Source organism: Pteropus alecto, unplaced genomic scaffold (genome assembly GCF_000325575.1).
Source record: "Pteropus alecto unplaced genomic scaffold, ASM32557v1 scaffold60, whole genome shotgun sequence".
In the NCBI taxonomy this organism is placed as follows: Eukaryota; Metazoa; Chordata; class Mammalia; order Chiroptera; family Pteropodidae; genus Pteropus; species Pteropus alecto.
The window spans coordinates 5,881,788-5,892,244 of NW_006430726.1; the positions used below are offsets into that span (position 1 = coordinate 5,881,788).

At 53.8% G+C, this 10,457-nt stretch overlaps 2 protein-coding genes across 5 annotated transcripts in view; one reads left to right on the plus strand and one right to left on the minus strand.

Annotated features, from left to right (window-relative positions):
• CTXND1 (cortexin domain containing 1) overlaps positions 1-10,457 on the plus strand; it is a 28,013-nt gene that overhangs the window by 2,697 nt on the left and 14,859 nt on the right. The window lies entirely within an intron of this gene.
• Positions 738-10,457, minus strand: part of FAH (fumarylacetoacetate hydrolase) — a 45,698-nt gene continuing 35,978 nt past the window's right edge. For 2 of the 4 annotated variants that reach the window (XR_003047710.1, XR_003047697.1), the window contains 3 exons: positions 7,679-10,014; positions 4,690-4,861; positions 738-2,454 (listed from right to left, as the gene is read on the minus strand). The gene's annotated coding sequence lies outside the window, so the exon portion shown is untranslated. The remainder of the gene's footprint in view (positions 2,455-4,689; positions 4,862-7,678; positions 10,015-10,457) is intronic. The other 2 variants (XR_003047700.1, XR_003047699.1) reach the window with 2 other exon arrangements.

Sequence of the window (10,457 nt, forward strand, 5' to 3'; positions counted from 1 at the left end):
CTGTGCGTGCCTTTTCTTTTGTGGTACATAAATCAGCTGTGCTTTACAGTTGACGGTGTCTGTGAAACACAGTGAAGTTCTCACTATTCAGATGAGGGAACGGAGGCCCAGGGTGGTTACACAACCTACCAAGGGGTAGGAGGCGGGGCCGAGGCCCTCAGGTGCGTCTGCCTGCACATCCCAGCTCTCGGCCAGTCTGTGTCGCACGTTTCGTCGCTCTGTTTTTGACGTGAGAGTGTCAACCTCATCTGCCGTAAGGGTGGCCAAACGCAGAGAACGCACACACAGACGTTTGGGTCCGTCCTGAGCACAAGTCACTCTGAGCCTCTCAAGCCGACGACTGACTGACGACCGTGAGAGCAAAGAGCCCACATTCCTGTGTTCTTTCTACTCAGGCGACCGTTTGCAAATTGAAATGATGGGCTCTTCCTGTCTCTTTTAAGAAATATTCATTATCTCAGACAAGACCTGGGCCTCGTGTCTTTTTCTAGAGTTTCGAAATGAAAATCAGATGTCATATAAACATGCAAGATGATGACAATGTCTGTGTTAATTGAGTCGGGAAAAAAGTAATAGAATAAGACGTGAATCTGAGTTCAAGGATGTCGCGGGGAAACAAGCAGAATATTCGCAGCTTTTGTTCCCTGCAGTGTCCCCCAAAAAACACTGTGGCCCACATACGAGCACAGGTACCATCGTTTCAGCTCAAATGGTGATGGGGAGGCTCACTACATGGCTCAAATACCCTTTTTTATTTGCTTCTTGCCGCTCGTAAATATATTCAGTTATTCCAATAAAATCGCGTCGAAGCCACTTCTACGCAAAGGACAGCATTTCCTGCCCTTGGAGGGCATCCTCCCTCCTTGTCCCCGAACTTACTTCTAGTGCTACCTTCTTATTTTGCCGGAAGCAGAATGTACGATAAAGGATATCAAACGTAATCAGCCCGTCACATAATCACATCGAGCACAGACAGTAGCATTTGACAATAGGAAATTGGGTGAATTAACGGAAATGGTTTCAGCCCCACGCTTTGTAATTAGACAGATAATAATAATAACATTATTATTTGCCTAGATGCTGCCATGCATTTACTACAATTGTTTCTAATTTATGAGAATCACTGATGCCAAAGAGCGCTTAAATTTATCTGCATGTTCAAATGAGTCGAAAGTGTACGCACACGTATTCGCCAATTTAGAGGCTTTTTGGTGACCTTCTGAGCTGCACGCAGCTGCTTCTTTGCTCTCAGCGGCCTTCGAGTGCTGCTCTGAGAAATTCTGCAAATGAAAATCAGTGGCCACACCTATTTCAAGAGCCCAGGACAAAAGGCGCACGGTGGACAGAAACCCCATGTTGAGTTTTCTAGGCTGAGTCTGTCTTGTATTTCTTTGGACCAGACTTTCCCCAGGAATTTCCGTGGCGTCACCGCCACCAGCATCTTCCCAAGCGGTCTGGGTGCTCTATCGTCACAGGTTACTCCTTCTCTTACGGGAGGCAGAAAACGTGACGCATCAGATGCTACGGTCGTGACCACCCAGAAGTTGACGGGTACGAGGCAGAACACACAGGGGACACGAGAGTGATGACGAACACAGGCGCCGGCGTCACGCGACCCCACACCTGCCCCTTGCTCCCCGTGCGGCTCTCGCTCAACCTCCCCAGGCCTCAGAGTCCTCGTTTCTGCACTATCACGGGGATCAGTGGAGACAGTACAGGTGACACAGCGCCCGGCACGTGGTTAGCCGCTCGGCCGGCGTTAACGAGCAGGAAGGAGGACGGGGTGCCCGGCACGGGGCTAGAACGCTCGTGATTGGTTGAAGACCTAGCTGAGGGAGGGACGCCGAGAGGCTCCGCACAGCAGCCCTTTGGAAGGGACGCAGCTTTCCTGGGACACACGGCAGGGGACAAACTTCGGGACGGGTTCCCTTGCAGCTTCTGCCATGGACCACGGGTATCACTCAATGCCTGGAGCCTCGTTCCATCTCGTTAGACTCTCCTCGCTTTCCCGTCTGATTACCTCTGAGACGTCCCCCCACCCTCTGGGTTCGGGGTTCCTCCTGACTCGCACGCTGCTGGACACACGCCTTCAACGCTCAGACTTCCATTTCCTCTCGCCCGCCCTGGCCCAAAGTCACGCCTCCGCCCGCTGGCCTCCCGCAGCGCCTTACCCGCACCGCGTATCCTTGGCCGTCTGTGCCACCTCTCACTGGGCGGTAAGCTTCTGGAAGGCAAGGGCTGCATCGCCATGGTTGTCCCAACCTGGAGCTCGAGGCCACGGCGGGGGCCCTTCCTTCCGCAAGTGGCGGTCGCTTCCCCCAGGACTCCCGTCGCCAGCAGAGGGCGCTGCAGCTGCGATGCTGCTGGTAAGCTCCGCTACACAGTGACAGTGAGGTTGCTTGGGTTTGGGAAAGACGTCGAAGGGCTGGGGGACAACCACTTCCTGCCCTGTCCCTGGAGACGTAGAAAAAGAGATGGAAGAAAGATGAAAATGGAAGAGGCAGGCGAGGGGGGTCACTTCGTGAGGTATAGAAATGTCTAATCGCTATGTCGTGTGCTTGAAACTAATATAATATTGTATGTCAACAGCAATTTAAAAATGAAAATATTTAAAATAAATAAATAGGCAAGGAGAAAAAAGAGAAGAGAGAACTGAGTATCTGGGGACCCGCTGGCCCTCGGGTGCCAGGAGAGTTTTAACAACCCCTCTAGCTGCTCCTAAGGCTTGCCCAGCTCTGAGACCCCCCACCCCCGCCCCAGGCGAGGGCATGGTAATGAGTGTTGGGTCCAATTCATGATGGGAGACAATGAACTTGTCTTGAACTTGAAAAAGAGAGACTAGAAAGAAGCTGGGCTTGCAAGACAAGATGGCAGAGCGCCTGGTTCAGGACAATCTTGACTCCGCGAAGGACTAGCTGGCTCTGCGGTCTTGGGATGCGGGGAGGAGCTGACAAAGGCTGCAGCAGCCCCCACTCGCTCCTCCACGCTCCGCCATGAGCACACGGGGTCCGCAGCGCCCACCCGCCCAGCCTGATTCATTCACGCACTGAATCATCGTCTCGGGGGACGTCCATGATTTGAGCATTCCGTGCACAGGAGAAGCGTAAGTCAGTCACTGCCCCGACTCCCAAGTTACTCGTGCTCTGGAGGGGAACACAGTCCGGCAAAATATAATTCTGATGCCGTGGGATGAGGAACGGACATGTGAAAACTAAGCACTCGCTCCCTGAACGCAGAGGAAGAGCCACTCACCTGCCCGGTCCCGCGGGGCGAGCATTCATGCAAACTGCATCGTTCACTCACACATGACCTCACGAGCTAAGATTCTCTCCGTCCCCCAGGGAAGGAACGGAAGCTCGGGGAGGGGAAATGACGCCTGTAAGGACACACAGCCCCTAAGGACAGGCCCAAGCTGGCATCGAGTTTCCCAGCTGATTCCGGCCCCCTGTTCTCTGGGTGGCGGGGCCTCTGCCCAGGCTCTTCCATGCTTTGTGGCACCGATACTAAGAGACAGCAAGGGGGCCCGAGCCAAGCCGTCCGACTTTGCTTCGAGGGACAGCACTCCACTTTTTGAGAGATGCAGAGAGAGGATGGAAATTCTTTTTCCAAATTAAATCTACATTTTTTTTTAAGTGATAAAAGAGTTTATGCAAAATAATATCTTTCTCTGCTCACTGGCCTCAGACATGTGCCGGGCAGGACTGGAAATGGCCTGCCCATGAGTCCCAGCTTGAACCTTTGACCAGCTGCGTCACCTTGGGCCACTCACGTCAGTGAGCGCCCCCAAACCCTGAGATTTAACGACAGGCTCCTCCAGCCGGGCTGAGCAGACGTCAGCACACAGCTGCTCGGCTCCCCAGCCTGCCAGATTTTTTACATCCCTCCTACGACCCGTTTCCTTCCTTATAATCCTTCTTCTTTCCTCATGGATTTCTCGAAATGGGCCAGCTCTGACCCGTCATCCTCTCCGCTCCGGCCCCTGCCCCACTGCCCGTTCCAGCTGTCCCGAGCAGAACCTTCCCGGCCTCCGTGTGCTGCCCGCTTCCCCACTCCTCCCACGTGCGGGAGGATCTGGTACCACAAGACACGCATGAGATCAGGACAGGGTCCGGTCCGTGTCTCATGCAGGAGCGGCAGCCTGCAGGCCCGCTCCCAGATTCGAAGACTAGATATCGACCCATGGAAGACGCCTGCGATGGGAAAATACCCAGGAGTCTGCACAAAGAAGGGAGGCCTAGCCCAGCCGTGCGTCTGGAAGCCTCCGGTCTCCCCTTCCTCAGCTGCCGTGATGTTACAGAGAGACAGGCCTCGTACCCAAAGCTCTGGGCCAAAGGGGCCAGAACAGAGCTTATGCTTCTGGGTCATGGAGAAAAGCTGCCAAAATGTGATTAAGCTTTTTGAGTTAGAACTTAATAAAAAATGCCTCTGCGATCGGTTTCCATGGTTGTCCGGTGAATAGAGAGAATACAATTATGGGAAACACAAAAGGCGGCTCAGAGCTCCGGGAAGGACACAGGGCGTATTCCTTCTACTATTCGTGCCCGTGGTTTTATGCCACGGACCCGCTCAAAAGTCTGGAAGATGCTGGCGGGAGCATTTTCCTCCCAAATCCTGAGCAGGTATGAACCTTCTAAGGAAAGACAAGACCTGGATCTTGAGGAAGATGTGACTCCCCACCAGGGAGCTTACCGCGTCTTCCGAGACGGCTGGCTTGGAGAAGACAGTGGGCAACGGTGCTCTCGCGGGCTCCGAGGTCTGAGCAGACTTCGTTCTCGGGGTCTCTGGCCCTGGGGAAGGTCCCACTGCTGTTTCCGTTTCTCCTCTTGGCCCCCCAGCCCGGCAGGCAGCTATGGAGCAGGACCTGGGGTGGACGAGACGTGGGAGGTGGGCGGTAAAGGTCGCCGGGCTAGGTGGCCACGTGGACGAGTGAAGAAGGCTGAGTTCAAGTCCCACCTGCTCCTTCCTTCCCCAGGGGCTGCCTCCCAGTCCCTTCTCTCTTCCTGCACCTGCTCCACTTGTGAGTCCTGTCCCCTTGCCCTGAGATGACAGGCAGACAGAGTTCCAAGCTCCTTAACCTCTCTGTGCCTCGGTTCCCTCATCGGTAAGACGGGGGTGACAGGAGTAAGTACTGGAGTTTAAGAGGACTAAGGCGCTAACATGTGAAAAGCATCTTAACTGAGCCCTAGTTTGTCTGTGACTGTTTCGGTAACCCCTTCACTTACATCTAAGAGTGTCCTCACTCTGTCACAGCCAAACAGGGCGTCCGTCCCGCACCCCCCACGCCCTGGTCCTTGCCCATGGGTCCTCTGGCATCCATCCAGGTACTCTGGCTGGATTTCCCACCTTCTAATAGCATCATAGTTTCGCAGTTCCCACGGGGTCCTGCATCCAGCTGGATGGAACCTCGCAGGTGGGTGAGGGGGGTCAGCTGCACACACGCGTCGGCAGAGCCAGCACCACTGGAACCAACCCCGGGGATGCGGTGGGAGGGCGGTGGGGGGGATTGGAGCCTCTTCCACCCCCTGCCACCGGCCCCGATCACCAAGACCACCGTCTGCCATGGGGCCAATAGGACAGAGGCAAAGCCGGTGGCCGCAGAGGGCAAAGCCCAGGACTGGACCTCGTGAGACCTGGCCGCAGCCACTCTGGGCAGCGCTCACGGCCAGAGGCAGCAGACAGCGTAGGGTTGTGAGCATCGTGTGTCCTGACGATGCGTAGTCAGGACACACGCACCCCCGGATGTGTGCGGGCGAGAGGCCCTGGGTTGTACACGCAGAGAAGACAGAGCACGGAAGCCACCGTGTCCTTTGACATGAGTGTCACGAAACCCTCAAGAAGACTCTCTGAGGCGAGGAGCTGGTGGGAAATGCTGTGTTCTCTTAGACCCCGGGATGCAAATAAGAAATAACTGACTGTGTCTGAATAGCTCTATGCACATGTGATGCACGTCTGAGCAGGTGTGAGCATCGGTATGTGTTTCTTACGGCCCCTCTCCCAGAGGCGGGCCATGACTTCCAGGGTCTCGAAGGAGAGAGGCAGTGGAGGCCCCGTGTCCAGAAGCACTGGCTGCGGCTTCCGTTCCTGGGCTACGCACAAGCACCGGGCAGATCAGTGATGATAGACAGACAGACGGACCAACAAATGCACGGAGGTAGAAATGAAGAGAGAAATGAAAAAATACCCATTAGTACGTTGGGGATGGGGCCAGAGACAGAGCCGGGGAGAGAGGGAGGGAGAGGCAGGCAAACCGAACGAGAATTCAAATGAGCAGTTAAAACAGTGTCCTTGGTAACTGCAGCATAATCTCATTCACACAAACGGGGTGCGCACGTGCGTGTGTGTGCACGTGTGTGTATGTGCATGTGTGTGTGCGTGTGTGCATGTGTGTGTGCATGTGTGCATGTGTGCACGTGTGTGTATGTGTGCATGCGTGTGCGTGTGCGTGCATGCGCGTATGCGTGTGCACGTGTGTGCATGCGTGTGTGCGTGCATGTGTGCACGTGTGTGCGTGTGTGTGCGTGTGTGTGCATGCGCGTGTGCATGTGTGTGCGCGTGTGTGTAGGGAGACAGACAAGAATGATGACAAAAAGGTAATGGTGATTCTCTCAGGTCATCGGATTTCAGGGACTTTCATCATTTTATACTGTTTTGTACTGCTTCATTTTTTTTCTCCCAACAAACATGGATTATTTACATCATCGGCGGGGGGCGGAGGGGAAAATCTATTTTCACCGAGGAAATGAAAGAACCCATTTATCACTTTTATCAGCTTTACATATTGTAGCGGAACAGAAGGTTTTATTTGAAAAAAGCGTTCTGCAAAGCACCGCCCTGAATAATACTGCCTCCCTCCCCACCCCAACCCCACGGGATTCCGGAAGAACAGATTAATATCTCTGTTTGCAGCAGGGGAAATGAGATTTTAAAAAACGCATAAGCAATTGTTTTTTGAATTAAAACACATTGAAATTTATAATTTACAGGACAGACTACCACGGGCAGCCACAGGGGGCATCCAGCTCATGGATGATTTTATTAGGCTCACACAGCGCTGAAAAAATGAATTAGTTCACAACATACAAGACCAGAACTCTCTTAAAATCTTTGGAGATCAGCTTTCTCCAAACTCCTGGCAATACGGGGCCCACTTTCCCATATGAAAAAAATCACGCAGAGTCCAGTGGTGGCTGTCCCCCTGGGCTGGGACTCATGGTCTCCAGCTCCCACACTTGACCTGGACCCTCCATCGTGACAGCTGCCTGGTACCTGCCATCATTCTAGGTGGCTGCCCTGATTTACTGTGATACGAGGGACAGGGAGGGCCAGTGGGGGGCCCTGGGCTCACTCTGACCGCTCAGGCAATGAGTGAACCAGAACCGGAGTCGGTGGCTCCACTCCCGTGGGACCTAAGATCTCCAGGTAGGTGGAGCCACGTTCCCAAACGAGAGCTGCAGGGGCAGCACCCGAGCCCACGCGGCCGGCCATGCGATCTGTGTGGCCTTCAACGGCAAGGATGCTCGTCTGCCCCCAAGGGTGGCCAGCACGACCTTGAGGGTCACACACACAGTGTGAGCCCGGCCTGGCCGGCCCCCCTCCATGGCGGCCAGGGGAGCAAGGGGACCCCAACCCCTTCCCTCCACGAATGTACCTTTGCTAAGCGCCCCCTTCCCCAGCATACCTTCCAGGTGACGCGGAGTTCCCTCGAGGCCCCGCCGCCCGCCAGCGGCAGCGCCGGTCCCCAGGCGCCCTCCTCGGCTGCACGCTCCCTCTCAGCAGCAGCTCAGGCAGCGGCTCTGTCCCAGGCGTGTCCTGGACTCTGCTCGTTCCGTCTCCCATCTTCTGTGTCCTTCTTCCCTCACCTGTCACCTGCTCCGACCTACCAGGCTGGCCTGAGCCAGCACTGTCGGAACGGACAGTCTGGTTCCAGAACGTTCTCAGCCTCTGTCAGCATGTGCCCTAAGCTCGGTCCCAAGCAGATGCTGCCAGTCTGCACCGTGCAGTCCCCACTGGACTGCTCCTAGTCAGCACTTCAGACTCAGGACCAGGAGGGCCCGCTGGCCTGTCCCCAGCACTGGGCCTGCTGCTGCGGTGGAAGGGGCTTTGCCTGCCGATTTAAAGAATGAAGAAGAGTCTCTTTGGAGCTGAATTCTTCCTGGAAGAATCCACGTGATCACTCAGACATCATTATTCTTCCCTGAAAAATGCCCAAGAGGCCAGGGGCCCTTCCTGCTAAGTTTTAGGTGTTTAAGCTCCACCTGCGGGCTGCTCTACGTCAATCAGGCATCTCGGGGGAAGCTGACGACATCTGCACTGGAGTAAGAGGGAAAACGCGACGGCCTCCCTGCAGATGCCCACGGCAGTCCGTGTAGGCCTAGGACAGGTGTTCGGGAACAGAGCCAGGAGGTGTGTGGAGCGACAGAACTTCCCTCTGGGGGTGTCGCAGAATGAGTTCTCAGGAAAGTCTTCTGGGGCCTGGCTGGTGGGCTGGTCTGAGGCCGTCTGAACTGAGTGTGAGACCCAGAGACAGGAGCCCAATTGGAGACCCACAGAGATTCATCCAGAGCCCGGAAACGTGGCCACATCCTGAGGGATGAGCACCTGGAAAGACCACACGGGCAGATGCTGAGGGACGGCAGCCAGGGACGGGCAGACAGGTGGACGGGGCAGGCGTACAGGTGGATGGGACAGGTGGACGTGGGGCGGGGGACAGGAGGACAAGACAGGTGGACTGGGGTCCGAGGACCAGTGATACACCCAGCACATGGGCAGTGGGTCCTTGTCACACGGCACGTGTGGGTGATTACATCGTTTAGCCCATAATTGTTCAATCAACTCAGAGAACGATCAGCAAAACAATGAGTGACCTCACTGGATGTGGAAGACTGTAATATCCTTCTTGTCCTTCGAGCGTGACAGGAGCTGTTTCTCCTGGCGTATAGAAATGAAATTCACGCTTGAGAGGATTAAAGAAGGAAGGCTGATGGTCTCGAATGAAACAAACTACATACTTCTAAAGGAACATTCCTCTTCAATTGCTCTATCATCTTCGACCCGTTTCAGAGTTTGAATGAGAACCCCCATTTTGTTATTGCTTTTGCTGTGAACAGAGTGTCTGTGTCACAAAGGAGGGGTGACATGATGTCTCAGTCCCTGACATTTAGGGATCTCGTGATTTTCCATCTCGACAATCTGAGCCTTCTGTTTGTATATTATTGATCATAGAATTACAAACTAAAGCATAAGCCTTAGGAGGTACACATTTTTAGAGCATGCAGCTAGAGTGAACCACGCAGGTTTACTTAAAGGAGATGCATTTGCTCAAGAGAATACATGCCAGTTCTCTGATTACGAGACAAATGTCATGGCCTGAGTTCTTCTAAATTAGGTTTACTAAGCTGCAGACCACACACTGAGTGCATATCGATGGGCTGTTGAGTTTTCGGTTTTACTTAGTATCACTAGGAATAAGTGTGATGAAGCCACACTTAATATTTTAGTTGACAGCACGGGAACTGAGCCTAAGCAAGCTTGCTGGAAATTAAAAACTAAATGGCAGCCCACGAACCCCTCTTACTCAGGCACAAGTCATTTCTCTTCCATGTTCCATTTCCCACCTCAATCGAGTATTATCTTTTTCAAGTATTCCTCTCTAAGTCTGAAATCACCGATCTCTAAAACTGAACGGCCATAAAACCCAAATTACCCCACCTACCCTTGACTGCCATCGTCTGTGGCTCCGCCTGTCACTCCGCCTGTCACTCGAGTTTGCCTTTCCCGGGCATGGAAACAGTCTCCAAAGAACAGTGTGGCCGATTCAGAACTTCACCACTTTCAGCACAGAGCTGCCTTGCCATGAGTTTTAATCTGTTGAGTCTGTGTCTTTCATTGAGAACGCATTCGGCTTGTCCTTCTGATACATGAATTTAACCTCCCTCCCGCAGACTTAGAAACGTCTCCGGTGGCTTCCCATAAATCAGTTCCCAGACGTCAGTTCTGCTGAGCTCAGCGCCGAAGCTGAAAGCGTAGGGGGAAAGTTTAGGAAAACTCACATTCGTTCTCCACCTCATTTGACACCAGAAATCGCTTCTCATGATACAGCAGATCAGTATTCCCTTCAGACCAGTGGGATGTGGGACCATCCATCACTGTAATTCACTGCATTGTACGGAAAGGGTTTTCGCTGCTGTGCCTCAGTTATCCCAGCCGGCTGAGGCTAACTGCAGCTTATCTGTAAACGTGCATGAGCAGCACGGGAGTCACCCGACTTCGATATTGACAGGGAAGTGCGTAGAACGGGAGTCAGGACACCCAAGGTCAAGTCCTTGGATGGATGGATGGATGGATGGATGGATGGATGGATGGATGGATGGATGGACAGATGGATGGACGGATGGACGGATGGATGGATGGATGGATGGATGGACGGACAGATGGATGGACGGATGGATGGATGGAAA